Source organism: Temnothorax americanus, unplaced genomic scaffold, assembly GCF_048541705.1.
Source record: "Temnothorax americanus isolate GAGA-0224 unplaced genomic scaffold, ASM4854170v1 Scaffold36, whole genome shotgun sequence".
NCBI classification, from domain to species: domain Eukaryota; kingdom Metazoa; phylum Arthropoda; class Insecta; order Hymenoptera; family Formicidae; genus Temnothorax; species Temnothorax americanus.
Genome location: NW_027509505.1, coordinates 1,526,241 through 1,550,106, shown reverse-complemented (window position 1 = coordinate 1,550,106; position 23,866 = coordinate 1,526,241). Strand labels below are relative to the sequence as shown.

At 36.2% G+C, this 23,866-nt stretch overlaps 1 protein-coding gene across 6 annotated transcripts in view; it reads left to right on the top strand.

Annotated features, from left to right (window-relative positions):
- Nucleotides 1-23,866, top strand: part of Sick (sickie) — a 163,149-nt gene that overhangs the window by 131,197 nt on the left and 8,086 nt on the right. The gene's annotated exons all lie outside the window — the stretch shown is intronic.

Here is a 23,866-nt window from a genome sequence, read left to right as displayed (position 1 = left end):
CAACAAATCTATTAGCTTCCGTATCGCATTTTTTTACACTATAGATTATATATCAAATATTTAATATCAAAATATTATAAATTTTTAATTTTATAACAATTAAAGTAATTTAAATCGACCTGACTGGCAATATATATAACGTCTTTCCGATATGAACATTGAAAAATGGCTCACAGTTTTTCAATGTTCATATCGGAAAGACGTTATATATATTGCCAGTCAGGTCGATTTAAATTACTTTAATTGTTATTCTATATACTGGCGAAAGAAATTTATTATTCTGTTTTAATATTTTATGTTGAAAAGTATTTTAATTACAGAAATTTCCTCCTTACTTTTTATTAATTTATTCTTCACAAATATTCTCAATCTCAAATTTAATTTAATTTTGGACTTTTTATTAAAGAATTTAATAACACGCAGAAATTATTTTCTTAAATATTAATAACAAGAACGAGAATTTCAAATTAAATTGTTTACTTAAAAAAAATATATTGAGTACTTCACGAAAATCTTTTTAGTTCCAAAAGTATTACAAAATATCCGATAATCGCATTAAATAATGAGCGTGTTAGAATCCAGCTAAGGACAGATGAGTTTGAAAAGCGCGCGTTACGTTGCGCGAACAATCCGGCGATCTCGCAGAGAGCACCTGCAGCCCACGCTCCTGTCTATTGGTCGACAAGTCGAGACCTCGTGGTTCCGTGCGTCCCGTGGACGTGGACTCGCTACACCTGCAACCGAATGGCGGCGGGACCACGAGGTCCCACTGTCTCAGTTCACCGACCAATAGGATAGAGCGTCATTCGGGCCCCGTAATTCCCGTATAAACCGTCGCCGAACGCCGAACGCCGAAAGCCGAGTGTAGAAGTGTAGATCGCACTTTGCGCACTCGCTGGCACTCGCGAGTCGCGCGTCGCGCGTCGCGTATCGTGCTCAGCTAAGCTCAGTTGGCGACTTGACTTGGCGTCGAGATCGGTCGAGGTGCGCACTGCGCAACATTTTACATCGCGTTTGTATTCTTTTCTCGCGAATCGATAGTGATCTATTAGTGTTTTGTTTGCGATCGGGATCCATACGGTGATGTGATATATAGTTCAAAGGATTCATTAACGTGTGCTGGATTATTGAAACGACGGCTTTGAATCATCGAAGGAGAGGATTAGAAACAAAAGTAATTGCAACGAAATCGTTTGCCTGGATCTATCGATATTTTTCAGATGCATACGATGCCTCTCAGGCGATGCTACGACCTCTGATACGTTATCGCACATTATTATTTGACAAGATTCGAGAAAATTCTTGATAAGAAAATTCTTGAACGTGTGGACATTGAAGAAAAAATATTAGTAATACGACTTTATCTTGGTTCGATTACATTTTTTTTTTTTAAGTTAAAAAATACACGTGTATATTATTTTAACGATTGACTTGATTATACGTGCGTTTCCCAACAAGCGACACAGCAGGTTATTATTCTATCTTTTTTTGGCATTCAGTCAGTAACAAAGACAGAACCACTTGTATCGCTTGTTGGAAAACGCATTATAAGCTTGCGAAATTAAACTTATAAATTTTATTTCACTAAACTTATTACAAGATTATAATGATAAAACTAAATCAATGATAAATGCAGATCTTCCTTTGTTAAACACAGTTTTACTTAGTTTTCTTTCTCTTTTAATCTAGATACTGTGTTGTTATTACTTAATCTCTTCATCTACAAATAATTAGCGATATAATTCTTTAGAGAATTATATAATTGAATCAGTATTTAATTTAGTAAACAGTTAATCAGAAAACTGATTATTCATTAAGTATTAATTGCTTTGGAATAACACTTTTATCTAAATTAAAAATTGAAACTCTGAATTAAACGAAGAAATTCAAGAAAAAATTGAAAAATTGAAGCTTCTGAATATCTCTGATAATTTAACAATTCGACTCTGTACTTTCTAGAATATATAATATATAATCTCATCACAGAGTCAATTTTAGTAAACCCTCGACTAATTGTAAGATCTCACGTTAAATTAGACGCAGCGAATTCACGTGTTCATCTTGTTGGCTATCGCGATTCTCTAAGTATGCCACATTTCTCTCGCGTTATACCCTTACAGCACAGTAACCTCTTTGCGATTCTCAATATCGAGGATGCCCAATTGCCCATGTACGAGAGAATCGATTGCCATGAAAGATCATTCATATTACATCCTCATATTTTTAACAAGAAACCAATCGCGTGTCTCTCCCATGTAACTTAATTTTATTTTTATTTCAAAACAATGAAAAAATTGGTTAATCAGATTTGATTATAATCTTCAAGTTCTATATAATTTCTCCAATTAATAATTTAATTAATAGCGCACATTAGTTCGGTAATAGAGAAGAATTGTTTTAATAAAAAATAAAACAAAAAATAATTAGCAATTCTGTTCCTCATTATTTTTTGCTGCGACTGACGATGAGATGTTGATGTCGCATATGAACAGTAAGGAGACCTCGTCGAGGTCACAGGTTCGTTCATCGCACTCTCGGATGTACACATGTATACGTATATGGTAGAAATGAAGGGAATCCTAAGTCGTTCTTAGGAGTCGCGGATTTTTTCGCGGTCGTCAGCTGCATTGCGCATTCTCGACGCGTACACCATCGTTCGTCTTAGTATGCTATCCTCTTCACGTTTGCTTTTCTTCTTTTTTCGTCGTACCATACGACACCAACTCAATCCCTGAAGAAATCTCGCGATATCGCATCCGTGTATAGTTATTGACACCCTATGTATGGCGCAGCCATACTCTTATATGGAATGAGTGTAACTTTGATATCAAGTACACACAAAAATATCAAGATAAATGGTTCTAAATTTTAAGAGCGTATAGTATTCGCTGAAGAAAAAAACAAATACTTTGTTTCATAATACGTATCATGATATCTCAAAATAAAATTTTTCAATGTTTAAACTTTGGATATTAGATTTTATGTAACGGCATCAAATTACGATAAATGATTGTTCATACCGTAAGAAGAAAACAATCGGTCAAACTAATTAGATTTCTGGAACTACTATGTACTATATTAATACTTATCTGTTTGGTGTCGCATATTGGCGCTATAGGGAGAGTAGCACACACAGTCACAACACGCACTACGCACACACATACACATGCACCTTAGCTAACACTCCACACTCTAATTGTACGTTTAATTGCTCGTAGAACATAAATCGCCGCGGAACGCTCGACGGAGCGGAAATTCTAAAGCGTTCGCTCGCTCGATCCAAAACGCGACCCGACGCGTTTCGTGCGAGTCTCCTCTCGTTACGCGATCGCTAATCGTTCAATTTTTTTGCCTTGTACGCTAATTGCACCGTGAACCCTGTAAACAGGCGAGCCGCTGTTAATCCGTAAAAACGGGATTAATCTCTTTACCCAGGCAAAAAGCGATCGACTCCCGTCGTTCTACAGACGTATACAGATTTCAGACAATCGCAATTCTCCTGATTTTCACGAACGGATTTTTAATTAACGTTTTTTAATGTAAATTTCGAAGAAATCTCATATCGATTAATCATAACTATTTTTGCGTAAACTCACTAAAAAAATCATTAAAAGCTACAAGTACGTATGGGAATCTCATTTCTTAGAAATTTTCATATATTTTTCTACTAGTTAAAAGTTTCAATGTTGCGCGAAAACGCAGTGAACCACATCGCAGCTGTAATTAGGGATTTAGAGAACGCGAAATACTATGCAGTAGACGCTCTCCGGCTCCGGAAGCTGGGCAACAGGTAGTAAAACTTTGTAGAAACCGACCACCGCCGCCTCGGGGAATTCGAGAAGATGATTGGCTCGTACATGGAAATTTAAATCTCTGCTTAACTCGGTCCCCTGTTTTACGACCGCGTATCACGTGTATCACGCGTATCGCGCGTCCCGTACCTATATTATCGTAAATCTCGCAGCCTAATTTCTAATGATAGACCGCAGCGTGATAGAATATATGTTTGTATCACATTCGACAAATAAATCGCGATCGATCGATCGCGTTATCGAGATTTACGGCGAGCAATTTTTCCGATATGTTTTACAACTCTACAATTAAGTACGTCATATTACCGCTTATGGTTCTGGTATTGGTAAAAAAGAGACCCAAAGTAATCATATACTTACGGTAATAAAAAGTTTAGGAACGATATCTTTGTGAACAATTTCCTGTATTAGTAATATGATCTCGTTAGGAACTTTCATTTATTTTCAACAATATCTGCTGTATATTTCCGACGCCCATTATATAGGATCGCAAACATATGATATACTTAAAAAGGTTTAGATCACTTTTCAGTAGAAATCTGAGATTTTATTTAGACGTGACTTCTAAACATGACTATCCTCTTAAGAGAGAGGTCTGGAAAATAATTTAAAAAAAATATGCACCCTAATTCTGCTCTTGCAATAATTAAATTGATTTAATTTTGATCTGTTGTTGTGTAATATTTTCTTTATACTAGTCAATATAATGAAAATGTGATTAATAATAAGCAATAATATAAAAATAAAATAATAAGATAAAGACAATTGTCTTTTAAATTTGACAAGAGTTTGAATTTTAATAAAAAAAATATTTATTTAGTTTATATATAGAATATATATTATATTTATTTATTCGAATAAAATAAATTTAAATTTCTGATTGTATTTTCAGAAACGATATCCTGCCGGAAAGAATTACAAATCCCTGAGTTCCCTCGATCTTTTCGACAAATCGCTGTCGTGAATTTACTAAAGCGATTAGAGAATATTCAGCGAAAGAAATAGCAGTATAAAAAGATTCAGTGCACGTCGTCGTCGCTGATCCTTGCGAGACGCGAGACATTGTATCAAAAGTAAGGAGCAAGGCGCAAGAGGGCTGACAATGCATACGCCCTGTTTTGTTCTTTTGTGCACAGGGCCCAAATGCCCATAAGATTTACGGCCTCGTCGCCTGACCCCGATTTTACGGCGGCAACGATCGATCCCGAAACGAAAGGTCCCTTAAATCACTTTCCAAGATTACTGACCTTCCGAAGAAATTCGATCATTGTGGTTTCTTACCATTCTAGTCGATTTTTAGGGACAATACGCACGATTCAAAAGGTTTTTATGAAAAATATTTAATTTTAATTAAGTATAAAAATAATTATATATAGATAGATATACATTTTATTTATTCAAAATTTATGCGATTACTCTCTGATAAAAATATAAGTTTCAGCTAACTGTTGGAATAAAAATAGCATTTGAATAATTACACAAAGATGTTTACAAAAATTTCTATCTCCTAAGGATCTCATTTATAAGCTCTGTGTTATAGTATTTTATATTTTTTATCTCTATTATATTAAATAAATAGTTATTACTTTGTACATGTCATATATCTCGTATCTCGTAATATATTTTAATATCATACATATACGCTATTTTTTACACAATATTATATGCTTCGCGTGCAATTTTTTAGTTGCTTATATAGCTTCTAATAAATACTGTCAATTAAACTCAATGCACTTTTGAAAAGAGAAACTGGTAAAAAGAAAGTTTCGGTTTATCTCCCGGATATAACACTCCGGAACGACTCGTTGTTAACTGCGACTTAGAATGATTCGCAAGGCGAGTTCAACTTTTACGAGTGACTTCGCTATAAATGATTACATCACTTCCGACTATCCTTCGATGCCCGATGTTACAACACCTTGACCATGTGGCGCAGAAACGCGTTCTTCGATCCAGATACCGTCCAGATCGATCCTTAGAGCGTAATTGAAAACAGAGATCGTCTGGAGTTGTTAATGGCCAAACGATGGGAATATATCACTGGCCCAGATACTGTTGCTCCCATATGTATATATATTGTACATATGGCACATATGTATATCCCATTAACGATTCTAGCACACGACGGCGTTTTTCTCTCTTGCGATATCTTATAGTGCCAACCAACGGGCGCACATACTTGCAATTAAACCACGTAATACGAGAGTTTCTCCACTTGCTTGCTTCATTACGTATATAATTCGTCGCTCTTCCGGCGAGATACACACTCGCATCGCATTTGCTCCATCGAACGCTTTGAAAATTGTAAAAACGCGAAAATAGATAAACAAGTTTAGGGCGAAACTCTGCCGATAAAGTTTAGCTTCGTGCATAAACTTGTTTAGTAAATTTTATTGAACTTTTAGTAATAGATTATTTTCCAATTTATCGCCTATAAATAGTGAAAAATGAAACTTTTTAACACAACTAAATGATATAAAATCTTATTCTTCAATTCTTCAGGTTTTTAATTCGAGATTTAATTGCTTAAATGTTCAATGTCAACAAGTATCTCTCTTTACAGAAATTTTTCTTAAAAAGGATGATCGATTCTGGAAATGAAATGTTTTACTAAATGAAGGAATAGTATTGCATTTATGTACATACGTTAAATGCAATTTCCTCGTGTCTCGAAATTTGAATGCGGTATAGACCAATCGTGAATCTGTCAGCTACCTAATTAGTAATTCTCTAGCGCGCATCGGATACCTTTTTTCTCCTTTTTTCCGCTTTTGCGTGACCGATCACGCGCGCGATGCATATATTTCCATTAATTAATCTGTAATCTCTAACCCCGCCCATGCTGCACACACACCATATAGAGTAACATACTAATCACAAATAGTAATCAATATCTATTGCCATCAATATACGTGCGTGCGTGTGTGTAGAATATTTAAATTAAACCGGATATTAAATATTAAATGTCGGATTTGTGGTGGAGTCAAGTTAATACATATTAAAGAAATACATATAGGTAATACACATTATTGAAATTTAAATAAATAATTAATAATAGAAGAAAGTTTCTACGTTGATGTAGAACTTTCGAAAAATTCGAAATTATGGAATATTAAGATTATATATCAGATGTCGAAGTTTCTGCATCTCTACAGAAAAAGGGCCAGACCCTTAAGCCCAATGGCGTAGGGTCCGCTCAATAAACCTGTGACAGTTCGATCTATTGTTTCTTTCGCAAAAATATTAACGTTTTTACAGACTGTTTGAAAATTATTAAAACATTTAAATCTCCACTAGTAAAAGAGCTCTCCACTAGGAAGGGCATCCAGGGATGTATGTCGTCTTAGGCGATTCATGAACTTGCAACGAAAGACGGTATATACTGAGGGCACGCGTGGGAGTTCCGTTAATCCGCAGGACTTGCCGAGCGGCAGGACCATTGGCGCAGTCAGCTATAAATTACAATCATTATTATCCTCCCGCGATCTCCCCGCAAAACGATATCCAGCAGCAGCAGCAGCACTCTCATTATATCTCGTGAAACTTTTACAACCAGTTTTTTTTTTCTCCGACAAAGAGTGTTGCGCGAATTCCACTCTCGTGGCTGGGTTTTATGATTCAATCCGAATATGGAGTATTTTGGTGTGAGAAGTAAAGTCGAAAAACAGATAGATTAACAGAAGAAGTAGTAGTAGTAGAGATGATTCTAGTTAAGTTACACGGTGTGAAATTCGAATAAATTAGTTTCTCTTGAAAAAATAGTGTAAAATTTTTATTTAACGATATATAATATTTTAAACTTAATTATACAATTATCTTGAATTTCATTTAAAATTTGATTATTATACACTGCACTATCAAAGCATAATATATTTACATTTTAATATCTTGATATTAATTTTTTACATTTAATGATATTTTAATGCTTCAATATTTTTTAATAAATCAGTAAAAACGTTAAGATTTTTGCGAAAGAAACAATAGATCAAACTGTCAAAGGTTTATTGATCGGGGGCCTACGCCATTGGGCCTAAGGGTCTGGCCCGGATCCTGCAGCCTCTCGTGACGAGTACATACATCGAGCTTATCTTTTGTCGACGTTTTTCTTTCATGGTGCAAGACGGCCCGAATCTTTTTTGACTTCCTCGAATCATACTTTTTTCCATTCACCTCGAAATCGATATCAGATTAATCCTGATTCGTATCGATGGCCAATCAGCCATTCAATTACGCAAAACTCAAGTGGAGAATTCTCGCGTTTTTCACGACTACTTCGTTAGTGGAAATGGATTCCGCGACAACAAGAAAGATTCCGGAGACGTTCTTAGTTTGACAGTAATCAAAGTCGTCACACGATGATATCGCGGATTATCCGCGCGATCCTTGAACTTTCACCTACTTGCTGCTTAGGATAGTTTCAATATTTAGATGTAGGCTGAAATGAAATCTTCAGATGCTTGTATCTTATTAAATCTTTTCTTCTACCCGAATTTATATGTCCTTGAATTCTAAGATATTTACACAGAGATGCTGGCTCTCCAAGAGAAGACGCGAAAAATAGAGACGTTCACAAAGACGGGCGTACGCGTTCAAGGCGGTCAGTTAATGCTGAACATTAAGAAGAGAGACAAAAGCGCGACTTTTAATAAGCGGGACTGCGGGATTGGCTGGGCAGTTGGCTCCAATCAAGTCCCTGGGTCTCTTGGCGTCTGTTCCTCCGGGGCCTTTGGCCGTCCATACGCATCTATATACGTTCTGGCCCATGAATTAAACCCACGACCATTATGATGAATCATTATCGTCGCACTTATTGTTATTGCTGCCATCGCATCTTCATCTTCATTCCTCTCTACTTTGGCTTCTATTTCCAATCTTTTCGTCGTGTTTTATTGAGTTTCAAATAAGAGTCATTTTGCAATGAATTTTGTTACGGAAATACGTTTTATTTAATCTGTGATGTAATCTATACAATGTTAGAAAAATTAAAAAATTAATTTTTATAATTTTATTTGTATAATTTTAATTTAACAAGATATTTTATATAATCTAATATAACGTGCAGTCACGATTAAATCAACGGCTACCTCAAAAATATAACTATAATGAAAAATATTTTATAGATTATTATATTTTCAATTGTTCTTTTACCAGTAAGAAAAGCTGTAATGCTTATCTTTTGACGTGAATTCTTATGGATTGGTATTTGTACCCAAAATTTAAAGTGAATTTAATGATATCATATGGAATTTAGAAAATTTTTAATGATCATTATTCTTTTATTAAAAAGTATATCCTTTATAATCTATAACAAAATATTTTTGCAGATGCGTATTTCTGCGTAATGACTGCTCTTAAAGAGCGTCACCACGAGACATTTTATGCATTTGTCTTCTGGGAGTTGCGCGATAAAATCGTATCAAGAGTTTACGGGGGAAAAAAAACAAGAAGCGAGCAGAGTGTTCTAGATAATGTTAAATCCACGTGACGCGCGTAAAAACATGCACCGAGCATTTGTATGCATATGTGTTATATGCAGAGTAAATATCGTCGCGGTGCAAGCTCATTTGGTCGGTGACGTGCACTGATTTTACATTCCATTCTGTTGAAATCGATCTTTTTAATCACAATCGACCTTGTCTAGGAAACTCGATTTCTGGAAAAAAAAACAGTCGCGCGATCTCGTCAGGTTAAATCATCGATCGATTGGTATAATAGCTTCCTTGAAAAGCAAGTGATGTATTAATCGTCGTGACGATGCGATTGCATCACGCAACCTGTCATGTAAATTTTATATTGAAATTTAATAGTCACATTATATATTGTTTTAAGATCGTCTTGTTGATAGCGAATAACGATCGATTCATATAGGCTCGAAAATCTTGCAAATTATGTTCGTTAAATGTTCTCGATTTTTATTATCTTTTCTGTTATGAGATTTATTATTCATTTATTATTGTTTTATTTTTACTTTATTTTATTTTATTTTATTTATTTATCTTAGTTTGTTTTATTTTATTTAACGCTATATTTTTTTCTTCATTAATCTTCTAATCTTTCTACTTTTTTAATATTGAAATCCATTAGGTTTATCTTATATTTTATATAATACATTTGAACTTTGTGGATTAAGAAGGAATTGCAAGATTCTTTATATTTCAACTTAGAACAGATCTAGATCGTCTCGTGACGATCTCAACATCTCATTTCGTACCGTCACGATCGCTTCGGATACCATCGAAGTAGGGAGACGTGACTTTCCTACCTCCCGGTATATCGATCATCCAGCTGAAAAAGCGGAAGGCTTATAGCTAGACGGGATAGCTAGTTCTGTGCGCGGGTTTCGATTCGATAAATCCCGATTTGCTCGGCGCACCGAGACCGAGAGATCGTCATCTCGTCTATTTGCGGTTTCTTGCCGCTTTGAGCAAGTAGTATAATAATCGTCGTATACTTGGCGTTCGGTGGCGAAGCACGCTTCCCGTGATTTATGATGGCTGTTTTACTTTGCAGACTCCCGTACAACGACATCGTCTCTTCGTCGCGTTACGTAACGTTTACAACGTCAAGCCCGCGATTCGCGCGAGATACGCCGCGCTGCATTTATCTCACTCGAAACGACGCGAAATTGCGCGTTAATAATACACTCCTCCGCACATCTAATCCGCTCTATTTGCTACCGATAATAGAGCTATGATAAAATGTCGCGATACTCGAGATCAGTACTACCTACAAAGAGACAAACAAAACGGTCTGCAACAACACGGAAGCTATAACGTAATTATAACAATGTAATTACGACAGACAGGTATAACACATGTCGATAGTAATTTATATTATATCTCGATTAAATGTTTTATACGTGGACATTGTCAAATTAATCAAAGTCTAAACGTAACGCTGCATATTATTAATTGTTTCTTAAAATTAGGCAAGGTTTTTTGACTTGCAACAAACCGTAATACATATTGATTTATTATTTATTTAACAATTTGTAAAAGGGTGTTAATCGACATTCAAGGATTTTTGGACCTTTGGTCCGAAAAGCGTAGAAACCGGATTACTTACATGCGGGCGCATCGCCGCATCCTTATCTGATGCAGATGTTCTGGACAATCGACACAACAACGCTTTACAATGTTGCAACGGTGCGATCACCACGCGTTGCGGCACGCTCCTGTCGTGCTCCGAAAGCAAATTATATACGTATCTTTCCGGCATGCGTCTTGCGCCGAGCATCGAGATCGAGGGATTACGATCTCGTCGCAGAGGAGTCTGTAATTATTTCGTCCGAGTTTTTGCGCGTGTCGGCGTTCGGTCGCGGTCGGCCGTCGTCCTCTTCGCGCGAAGCCCGTCCGCGATCGTTGTCGCACGAGCCACAGCCGTTGACTCTCACTTTGGCCCTTTGTGCATGTAACGTATAATAAGCGTTTCTCGTGAAAAATTGCACGTTGCACAGGTCACAGATGTTGCGAGAAGAGTTTTCTTTCCGGCGGACGTAAAGAATCGCGAGCACATTATTATACATGCAAAATATATAGTAATGTTGTATAACATATAGTACTGTAGTAATTTTAGAGAGATGAATATTTATATTTTATTTTGATTAATTAATTGGGAAAGAATATGTTTTTTACATAAGTTTTATTATAAATACATGTTGTAGATTCTTATTTATCATTATTTGCTGAAATATCTGAAAATTGTATAGGATAGATCAAAAGAGTTAGCTTTGAGAAAAATTCGAACGTTTATAACTGATGATCCAAAATTAGTAATTTCTTTTTTATTTCTTAGGGTGTTATAACTTAGTTCTAAATATATATTTAGTAACGAATGTCTCACAATGACAAAATGTAAAGAAAGATTAACGATGACGAAACGGGGAGGAAAAAAGTACTGTAATAAGGCGAGACACTCGCGACGTATTGACATCTACGGGTACATTAATATTTATGGGGCTCTACCAGCCGCCAAAAAGAAAGAGACGCGGCAACTCACGACAGAGTAAATGCACCTGCGTTACGCGTGGTGCGTGCGTATGCACGCGTGTACGCGAGGACAAAGCCTCGCCTCGTCGCGGCCGCGGATGTCGTTTCACAGAAGAGGGGCACAGCGAGGGGAGGAGACTTCCTTCGATCGAGCTGTACACGCGTGACGCGCAACTTTTATTTGCCTTTAATGACTGTCGTTTTGCATTCTCTTTCCCCCTTTCTCCCTTTCTCCTTTTCTCTTAATTCCGCCCTTTCATTTTCTTACGAAGAGAAATTTAAGCATTCAAGATTATTATATTGATTCTCGTGAATATATCTAAGACTCGAGAGATTACGAAATTTCATAAAATTTCCCGGAAACGAGTTTCTCGCTCATCCGCGAAATCTCGTTTAGATCGCTCAGCTCGATCCATATCCCGGAAGCTGCGTTCGCAAGAGGTTGTTGCCAACTACTCGCAATAAAGTTGAATGTAAAACGAGAAATCATAATGGTAAAACGAGTTACATTGAGATGGAGAGTGAAAGAAGAGAAACAGAGAGAGGGGGATTTAATAACCACTAATTATCCAAATGGTTCGGATGCAAAAGGTTCGGCGATGACTGGACTTTTCTACCTGCATTTTTTCACGCGAGTTGCATGATTCTTTGCTCCATATATACTCAAATATGATCAATTTAATTCGATTAGTGCGGGAATTAATATTTAATGGATTTTAATAGAACTTCTGTTTTTTTGACGCGAGAGATGCGCGATATAAATGTGATAAATGGAGTGTTATCTTTAAAGCGCACATTAAAAAAGTATAACTTTGCAGATAATTTCTGTTTCGCTCTTTTTTCACGCGTTCTGATTTCGCGGTAGCGCGCGACCGGCCTCGCAATAACGATCACGAAATGCTCTCTTTTGCCCGTGGTTTCCGAGCCGTGTCGACCTCGACGGCCGCTTCCCGATGGAGGAGAGTTGTATATCATCCGCAGGACGTTTTTCGCCCGAAAGTATCCTTCCGCCGCGATGTTAATTGAATCGCGCGCTTTCGAATGGAAATAAGTAACGTAATCGACCGTTTTTCTGGTCCACGTTCTTATCGGAGGAAAAAAAGAACTAAAAAATCTTTCAATCGAAAAAAGGAAAAACGTTAAGAACTATTCGACGATGGAGTTGACAAGTTGAAAATTTTTTTTTTGTACAATTTTGAAAAAAATCTATTTTATTAAAAATTATGATTTGATACAAATCAGTGTGAAAATTAATGACATAGAAGAAATGCAAAATTGTTGAAACGATATAAGTTAAATATTATATATAACACTTTGATTATATATTATAAAAAAATATTAATCGTATAAATATATTTTATTACGAAGAATAAAACTTATATGTACAAAAAAATTTATTATTTAAGATTAATAAATCTAATTTTCTTTTTTTGTCTTTCCTTTTTCTTGTAAAAGATGTGATGTATGATAAAAATAGTTTTCTAGTGTAATTAAACAACAAGTAATGACACGAGAAACGATTTCAATTTCAGAAAATTGGTTTTTTTTCGCACAGTCTCGTAAAAGCGTTTATTGGCAATTTTGCGCGTTGTCATATCCATCATCCTGTTGCTGCTTCTCGTCCGCGAGCTTATAAGCGTTGTAAATCGCTTGTAATGTCCGTCGTTACATTACGCTACGCGCCTACGAGCCGCGTTAACGACCGAAAAAGCGAGTGACGGCCTCATGCTAATCGACTACAAGATGAACTTTGATTACGTGACGAGCGAAACGGTGCTTCGGATTGTACGTGGCGTGTTAATAAAGAAATTCAGACGAATACTAATAGACTTTATGGTAATTGCCAACAAAATAACAAAATGGACATTTGGAACCTGCCTGTTCAACTTTCATTCTCCATATCCATAATATAACGCAGTTTTATCCTTTACTGTTTTTCTTTTAATGAATTAAGTCAACAAATAAAAGAAATATTCTATTAAAAATAAATCTTATTTCAACAATATATATATGTCCTAAAGGTGAAGTATAGTGACTTAGGTATTTGTACAAGAAATATATTTTTTTCTTATAATTTTCTTGTTATCGGCGTGAACGCTATAAACCTTACAACTAAATAGAAAATAGAGAACGCGCGTAATCTATAATTAGCAAGTAGCTAATTATTCGCGTGGATGATTATTCGCATCGAGTCTTGAATTCCAGATTTACGAGCCATTGTGGTAGTATTAATTAATTAGTCGATTAATACTTTTTCATATTACGTAGCTTTCTAGTTACAGTTATCTTTGAATTTCTACTTTATGGAATAATTTAATTAATCTTTGGCGAATACATTTATCCCGAAAACGATTTCGTTCGAACGGCGATACCTGATGGTATCGCTTCTGGTACCTCTTTTTCCTCACCAGATGGTCTTAATCATTATCATAAGAGATGCGCATTTTCAGATGCTGCCAGAAGACTCTTTATCGTACCACACTCGTCACTCGCTGATAAGTCAATACGCTCTGGATGATTCCGGGTCGATTTAGGTCATCGGTTCTTATTATAGCGTCTAACTTGTAACCTTAGGCGAGAACCCGTTAATCTTTCCAATACCAAGTTAACTCTTTAATGAACTATTTACCTATCTTTGCTACTTTTGTTGTCCGTGTCTGGATAAATTCAGGTAATATAATATGATGATAAATATAATTTATATAAAATATAAGTAATTCTGTTCGATCAGAATAGTTAGAGTCTCGAGATCGTTAGGTAGCTCGAGAGTGTTACGTCACCGGTTCTCGAGACCCAAATGCGTTATCAATATTACTGTTACGACAGCTGCTGTTTCACTAAACTCAACCTCGTATATTTGATCTTCTTTAAACTATTGGTTAGACTAACAACGCACCCTTAGTCAATCGTTTATGTTGTTTTATTCTGAATTTTATAAAACTCAAAAATTACAAAAATTGGATTGAAATGATACTACAATAAAAAATAACATTACAAAAAATTAAAAAATATACAATGTGATAAGTATATAAAACTGATAATATTGTATAATATAATATTTTATCGATTAAAATGTAACAACAAATATACCTACCCACCATCACAACAGAAAAGTATGACAAAGCGAATTTTATTGCTTGCTCAGATTACTTTTTCTTAAAAAGTATCATAAACTTAAAGTAACTTAAAGGTAAAAAAAAGTATAATCGCGAACGTATCAGAGGAATAAGCTCGTCGGTTGTATCTACATCGATATCCAAGCAAAACTATTCCGAAGCAAATAATGAATTATTCATGCAGAGATCCGTGGCTGAAATCATGAGTAAAGGTCGTCAAGTGAACGATCCGCGATGTAAGAAGACTCTATGTGATTTTTTTCAACAGTGATGTGATCGATCAAACTTTATCGAAAGATGTGCTTCAAGATGCAAGATGTTGGAAATTCCATCGACATAAATCTCATATTTCAAAGTATAAACGTTATATGTACACAACAGACACAAACATTTTCTCCCAAGATTAACACGATTAACATGAATTCGATTAAATTTAGAGCAATGTGATAAAGCATAAATTAAAAATTAAATTACTATCTGCAAGATAGATTTGAGATATTAAAAGATAGCAAGATACAGTTTCTTTCAAAATTAAAAAATAAAAAGTCATGTTCTTTGTAGTGAAACGTAACATACGGAACAGATAATTATTTTCTTTTAAGTGAAACAAAAATGGAAAGTCTTGAAAATTAGAAAGAAGAATATCTACAATATTTTTGACTGTTATCTTTTTCATTTTCTTCAAGACGTATTGTATCTCTTAAAATATTTATCGTGTGAACCTTTGCTGGTTTCACATGTCAAAAAGAAGAAGTTTGTAACAACAGCTTGTTGAAGATGGACGTAAACGTGTGTTCACGCCGCGTTCACGATGGCTATGCGACCATAAGATCGCGCGGCAGACCTCGTGCCGTCTATCGTTCCGATTCCGAGGAATTGTTAAAAGAGGCAGGTGGCCCGTACGCTTTGCCGCGCCTCTCAAACTTCCGGGTGGTCTCGGAAGATGCGCGACAGGTGCCCAGATGGGCCGACCTTGGCCAGGATCAACCTTTGATCGAGAATTACAGTACCCTACGTGCCATCAGATCGCGGGATTTCGAAGAGCCGCGTAAGGTAACGCTGAAGACGTTTTCCCGACGGGACAAACTCGGCAGCAACTCGAGAAACAGTGCTCTGTCAGCGCAAGGCGATCTTCAGCGTTTAAGGGAAAATAATGATAAGAATTCTGAAGTGCAAAAAGGGGATCATCAAGCTAACACCAATTTCTGCGGCCAGTATGGATGGAAGCCTGAAAACTGCGTTCGTTATGACTGCGATCGGCGAGTTTATGATACGGTACCGGTTGAAGATAATCTAACAAACCTGAAACCCTTCTGCGTCGTCGATACGATTTCGCGGGAGAATAATTTCATTAATATCAATAACAATCGATGCGATGTTTTTAAGAAACCTAAGGGGGATGTCGAGAATCTCAACAATCGCTCTATAAAAGATTCGAAAAACAATTGTATCTTCAAAAATAAGGCGGATGATCCTTACATTGAAATGGAAAATGACAAACAAAAGAGCACTCGAGATCTAGAAAATGTCAAAAACGATCTTTTGAAGAACTCAAAGAGCACTTCCGTCTTCAAGAATGATCTGGAAAATACTAAACGGAGATTTTCCAAAGACCAACAATCCATTTATGCAGTTCCCCGAGTATTCTCCAAGCCCAGGCGCGAACGTCGATTGGTCATAGTTGACGGAAACTATGTTCCCAGCGGCGATCTCTACCGCACTACGGCCAAATACATCGAAGACATCAACCGGAATCTCGCGGAGATCGACAAAAATTACGAAGTGATGAAGGCGAATCCCAGAACTTACGGAGTGATCAACAGAATTGCTAAAGGCGAATTGCTGCCGCAAAATCAATCTGGAAACTTGTTCGGCTACGTGAGAAAGAGAAACATGGCACCTATGCCGCCTATCAGCGCCAATATAGATGAAGTTATTGAAGAGAAAAATGAAAAAGAATCCAGGAAAGATATCAAGTATCTTCGCAGACCCAATTCTAAGGGTAGACTTCCGCCCAAAGTTCTGCCGAGATCCTCATCCATTGAGAATACATCCAGACATTCGACGGGATCCACCACCGCCTCATCAAGCAAATCCACTGAATCGTTATACGCAATCAGTGAGTCCTTGACGGAACTACCAAAGATTTGTGATTCTCAAAGACGAGATCCAGCTTGGAACAAGATTTCTCAAGAGCTGGTATTGAGAAAAAGCAACTCGCAGGATCAATCAAAATTTAATATCGATAACGATAATCCGAGGAGAAGCAAATCTACAGGTTTAGAAGTCAAAGATTCATCATCGTCGACAGACGACGAAGTTTCGATTCAGAAGGATCGATTGCCGGTCACCAGTACGATTCGCAGGAATCGCTCTCGAGTCGACCAGGAGAAATCATTATTGAGGAAAGAACGAGCTTCTAACGAGGTCCTGGAAAGGGTTTCAGGCAAACTAGAGCAGGTACGATCTATGGAGAATCGCTTGAAGGGTCGTCGATATGACACCTTGCCTTCGAGAAGACTTAAAATATCTTCTAGACCGCTTCACAAGTCTACCGAGGACGTTCTTGATGGTGAAAGATTCTCTCACGATGACTCTGATCTACCGAAATCTTGCTCAAATGGTAACGATGTCGATCGAAAGCAAAACGCCGATGAAAATCTCGCGGAAGTCCTTCAGCAAGGTCCTTTTTATGTTATGGACGCCACCGAGGTGATTCTTAAAGGACAATTAGAACGATCCAATCGCTTACAGCGACAGGATCTTTTTCCCAGAACTAGACACAATTCTTTAGAATCTAAAGAAACAGACGGCAAGGTTCAAGCTAGCGCTTTCGCTACTCTACCGAGACGAGGAAATCCCGCAAAGGATCAACCTGATTCTCTTAGGAGGTTCTCTGGGAACGGACCCATCTTGGAGCCGTTATACGAACATGCGGTTAGTGATCCTGTGAAACCACGAGAAACTCAGAATGTGATACCCTGGTGGGAGCTGGCTACCAAGAAGTACAGGCATCGCAGTTGCCCATCCTTACAGGTAAATTAGATATCGTCCGCGTCGGTTTATAGCGTTAATTAGGGACAGGCACGTCGAAATTGCGGTTGCACCTCGCGACTTTAGGTCAGTAGTTCTCAATGTGAGAACTATGATGATAATAATTATATTAAAAAATGTGCACGCGTTGAAATGGACAAAAATTAGAGATATTAATTTCTATAAGAAACTGTTCAGCGTTTATATAATACAGAAAATTATAATTTAGAATTTATTAAGTATGCACTTTTTTAGTTTTGATATATTTAATGTAAATTCGCAACAAAAAATACAATAGATCAGATCACGTAGATAGCATTTCAATTTGCAAGATTGTATAATATATTTTGCTACAAACATCAAAGTGTAATCGAGGGACAAGCTATATTAGTGCAATAAACAGACGACTATGGAATTATTATTTTTACGAGAACTAGAAACTTTTTCAATGTCTGGCACAATTAGCCTCGCAATCAAATTATATTATGCTATGAAAGTCATGAAAGACCGATCGTACCACATATAAAATTATGTTAATTGTCTTTTCATCTTACATGCATTAAATGTTACTTTTATAAACATGCAACTGATTTATTTAATTTCTTCAAACTGATATTTTATTGCAAATACAGTTTATCGCGTTAAACATTAGTTATCAAGATATAAGTAATTAGAATAATTAAGATAGATTATTGAAATTTTTATAGATATTAAAAAAAGTAAATAATGATATTTAATGAACAAAATATGAAGAAAAGATAATATATTTCCTGTCTTGTGTAAGTGTACATGTATGAATTGTCATATAGATATCTACGTCAATCGGAGTGCATCGACTCCAAACGATTATAATATATATATATATATATATATATGTATATAATACAATAGATATGATTTATTCGCAGTAACCATTGCGGGTAGTTAAAGCAATGAAATAATATATTCGATAATGAGGCCTCGCCGTCAAAATTGAGCTCAGCGCATTCCGTCAGCGCATTTAGAAAGACGACAGCGACGCGTAATAAAGCGTAGGTCGACAATACCACTCGTAGTCCCGATTGAATAATTATGCGCGCATATACTTCGGCATACTCTTTGTAATCGTATCGTCGGCCCGGCCCGACCCCGATGAGAGGCAATTGGAATCACACATGTTACGTTTTGCGTCTCGCGTAAGATTAATTATTTGTGTTCCAAACATTTCTGAAAAAACTTCTATTTTAGTTTTAATTTTTACTTTCAATGTTTTCTTAGACTTTTATATATGTATAAAAATGCTCTATCCTTCTTGATTACGTTTAAAGAAGTAAGACGTTACTTCTAACTCGATTAAATCCTGCTTTACACTATTGACTCGTCAAAGAGGCAAGCCCTTTTCTCACGCCTTTTTTCTCCGTCGTTTATTGAGATATTGAGAACGAAGTGATGAAGGAAAACAGCTCACTATTATCGAAGACTCCGCGGGAGCAATTGCACAATTGACTGGCATCAGAAATGATTGGCCAATCGCGAATTTTATTCTCTACTATGTATTCCGTCTTCTTATGCAATCCGCTCTTTCGCGGTCTTGTGAAACTCTGCAACCGCACTGATTAAAACATCAATTTTAGTCACAAGCGGCGCGGCGCTTTGTACGACACGCCTCCTGCTTACTTTCTCCACCCAAGCCAATCATTGCTCAGCGTTAATATTATGCTAATTTATCTTAATATTTCTTATTTTATATTTTAATTTAATTTACATTTTGTGTATTTTAGACAGATTTAGGATAATATATTAAAAATTTAGTAATTTAATTTGAAATAAAATAAAATTTTAAGATTACAAATTTAAAATCCTTTTCTTAAGAATGAATCACTAAGAGAGGCATTTTCCTTAGAAAGAACTCTCTACTTACCGAAATCGAAACCTAAAAACAGATATTCCTGCTGAAGCAGCAATTTTCATAAATCGTGATCCTATTTCCTTTTTCTGCTCTCCCCATCGGGTCGAAACATCCAAGAGAAGTTTAAACGCCACGTGGTAGAAGGATATAAAACTGTCATTGGGATTTGTGACAGACCGTCGTGTTATAAACACCCTTGTGGGATCCCTGCCGCAACCGCTTCTGCAGGAGAGAGAAAGATTTATGCGTTTCGGGGGTGCACTTTCGACCGGGTATCGCGTATGTAAACATATATACCCTCTCGTATACACGTAGATATTCTCGTTTCTTCAATTTTCAAACAAAATCATGTTTTTTTTCTCTTTTGTTTCTTCTCGTCACGATTAATAACGCTAATCACAATATTTTATAACGTGAAATGTAACGTAATGTAACCTATTGACCTATTTACTATTTTCACTCTCAAATTTAACAATGTATAAATTTACAAAGTCTATTCACTAGCTAATAAATAAGATACAGCACTATTTATGAGATGTATCTTAAACGCATGTTGCCTTTAAAAGACAATGTAATATTTGTGTAAAATGTAATAAAATAAGAAGAAAGGAAGCAAAATGCAAGGAAATACTGCCATTATTATAGGAAAAATAACAAATATTTTTGAGATAATAATAAAATATTTAGAAAGAAAATATTCTCAAAGAGAGACTTGAAAAAAGGATATGTGAAATATATATGAGAGCGCACTTAAGGAGACCTTGGCCTTTAAGTGGAAAATGTCCTTGTGGCATTAATTATTAAGTATAATGCTGACCCTCACCCTCCTTTCTGCTCAAGCAATTATACGGGGATGTACATTATTGTGATGGGAACATCGAGGATAATGTACGTTGTGAACACGGCGTAATCCTCGAAGCGTTACGACCCGAGCTAACTGGGCTAACAGTTCCCAGGCCGCAGAAGTGTGATATTCTTCTCGGCGAAACGTTACAGGATGTTGCAATATCGCTCGAAAAATTCGAGACGCGGATTCCACGGAATTACAAAGTCTTGGGAGTTTTCGTTAAATTTTTTCCGTGTATTTCCATGTTTTTCCATGAATTTAATTAAATTACTCTTGATTTATCTCTTATACCACTTAAAAGTAATTGAGAAATTAAACTAAATACCTATAAATTATCTCTTTATAGTCTTATATAATTATAATAAATATTTCGCAAAAAATGCATATCAATAAAAGGAAAAAATTTTGTAGAAAATTGTTTTTCTTACAGTTTATTTGCTTGCAATATATTTTTTTATATATGTATATCTAATTAAGAAGTAAATAAATCTGATTAGTAATTAATTTATATTTTACTAGGGACGATTAAGGTGGTGAATGTAAATTTATATCTGATATTTGATATAAAATATAATTAGCGCATAAAATTGGTTTATCGCACTTAAGAACTGTATATAATAATTGTAAGACCTTGGAGTAATTCCATTTTAAATGACCGAATGCCTTTTGCACGACCATTTTTTATTTCCTCGATAATTATTTTACATATTCCCTATACTTTTAAGGGTACAAAAATAATTTTTTCAAATTTTTCCACACATTTTTTCCGTTCCAGATATAAATAATGTAACTCGTCTCGAGGGGGCTATTTGAGCAAAATTTTAGTATTATTCAATGAGTCATAACTCTTTACTGACCATAGCCTTTTCTGATTGGAGTCTTTATTTGCAGAATAAAAACACGGTCGTCGAACTCGCATTGATCGCTATCCCGTTACCACGTAAAGATCCCAAGAGATTCCTTCGGGATCGACCCTTAAATCTCGAACGCCCGAGTCAGCTGTTCGCCATTGTTTCCACGAATATAAGCACCATCTTTTTCTTCCTCTTCGGAAATATCATGCGATCATAATAAAATTCTAAGAGGACGATCAGCGAGACCTTTTTTCTCGCAGAGAAACGAGCGTGGAGTTTCGTCAGGATCGTGAACAAAGGGACCGGTGGGAGCCGAGGATTCTGCCCGTTTCTGTATGGGTGCGATTCTAGAGCCGCGCGTAATTCCGGAGGAATTATACCGCTCGTAAAACGGTAACGGCAAACGGTGGGACATGTAATTCGTTGCCGTCTCGGGGCCCATTGTCCCACCTTATTACTTTAACGTGCAACGTGGAATGACTCTCGACGTGATCCTGCAGCCGGGATATGAGGTCTCTCCTTCGAACATTGATCTTTATACTTTCGATAAAAAAGCTGTTTAAACCCAAGTAAATTTGTACACTTGATTAAGCAGCATTAAAACAGATAGTAATTTCAGTATGTAAAGGATATATCATATACTTAGAAATTTTTTTCAAAGTCAACAAAAATCATAACATAAAATAAATGTACCAATGCCGAGACCGCCGAGACAATTAAGACCTATGTCTGGACACCTTTATCATTTTTTAGTTTTTAAAATAAGTATAACGCGAAGCATTCTGCACGTTTATTCAAAAAAGATAAAAGTACTCGGAGCCGAATGAGGTCGGTGTGGGGCCACTTACTCCACTTGCACGAGTCTTGGTATGGGCTGTAAATATTGGCTCCCACGCTCGTCTCTAATGTGCCTGGCTTCACCTACTGCCGAGGCCGAGATGCATCCGAGAAGTGAGTACACGATGTACGCTCGTAAAAACGACGACCCGCACCCTACTCGCCTTACTCGGCCTTACACCTTTCTCGAGCACTTTATTTCAGGCGTACCTCACGTCAGATTGCGTTCGATACATCGAGATCCCAATGTACTTTTTGAGGTGCAATCACCGATGACGCGTAGTTGCGGCGGCGCAATGTTAATCGAGATAGCAATTGCGAAATACGAACATTTAAATATGTAGAAGATCGAATTTTTTTCAAAGGAATACACATTGACAACATAATTATGATGTTTTTTTCTCCAAGATTAATATGCTGGAAGTTTGAAGTTAATGGAAGATTTCAAAAAAGAAAACTCTCTCTCTCTCTCTCTCTCAAGTCGAAATTAGATAAAATTAAGTCAATTCGGGCTAAGAGTTAATACAATTAAAATATATAATTGCATTATTTATATCCCACGTAGACTTTATATATGTATAAAAACGTGACAGACTATGTTTTTACCGAAGCTCAGAATGAATATAGATGGTGAGAGTATCTAATTTATATCAAATTATTGTTACATATTAATATATTCCTGACATCAACTTCTTATAATAATAGAAAAAAGTTTCCTTTCACCGGAGGAAAAGTCTCGGTTTCGTCTCGTTGTGCATCGAGCCTAACGAAGGGTCGGCCAAGTCGAGGACGGACGGAGCTAAAAACTGGACCGGAAGCCTGCGGCAAAAACGCACGTGCCGAGGAGTAAAATGCATCGCGAGCGGTACACAGTGACTCGCCTTGTTCTCCAGGGAAAAACACCAAGCGAGCGCCGGTGCATCTTGACGAGAGTACGTCGCGGGCGAACGGCTCGACCGCGATATTTTATTCTTCAACGTCCCTTAATTATGTTTACCACTGTCTTATCGTTATGTATAAGATCGCTATATGAATAAAATAAAGATAAATAAGAAAGGTGATAGTAATAAACTAACTAATTAAAAGGTCTATTTATTAAAATGCTGCGCAAAAATTCGACGGTAATTTAAAAAAAGTTTTAATGTGGCAATAAAATAATTAAGTATCATATATGATGATGTTTAATAATCATTGTACTACTAATTGTGTGCATTAATAATAATAACACCAACATTTCATAAATTTTTAGCAAACTATAGCAGGGGAATGCATGAATTTTTTACTTTCTGTTAGAGTTTCGACACAACTTTTTTGTAACATAAAATTTGCAATCATGCAGATATACATATTATTTTAAATAATAAAAGTTACAAAACAATTTTATATCTTATGAGCATTTGTCGTAAATCTGTCTCACCGTGAAAGTGTAAAATTGTTGTTTTTCTTGTCGAGAGATTTCTTTCGCGTGTCACATGTACGACTGTATAGAAT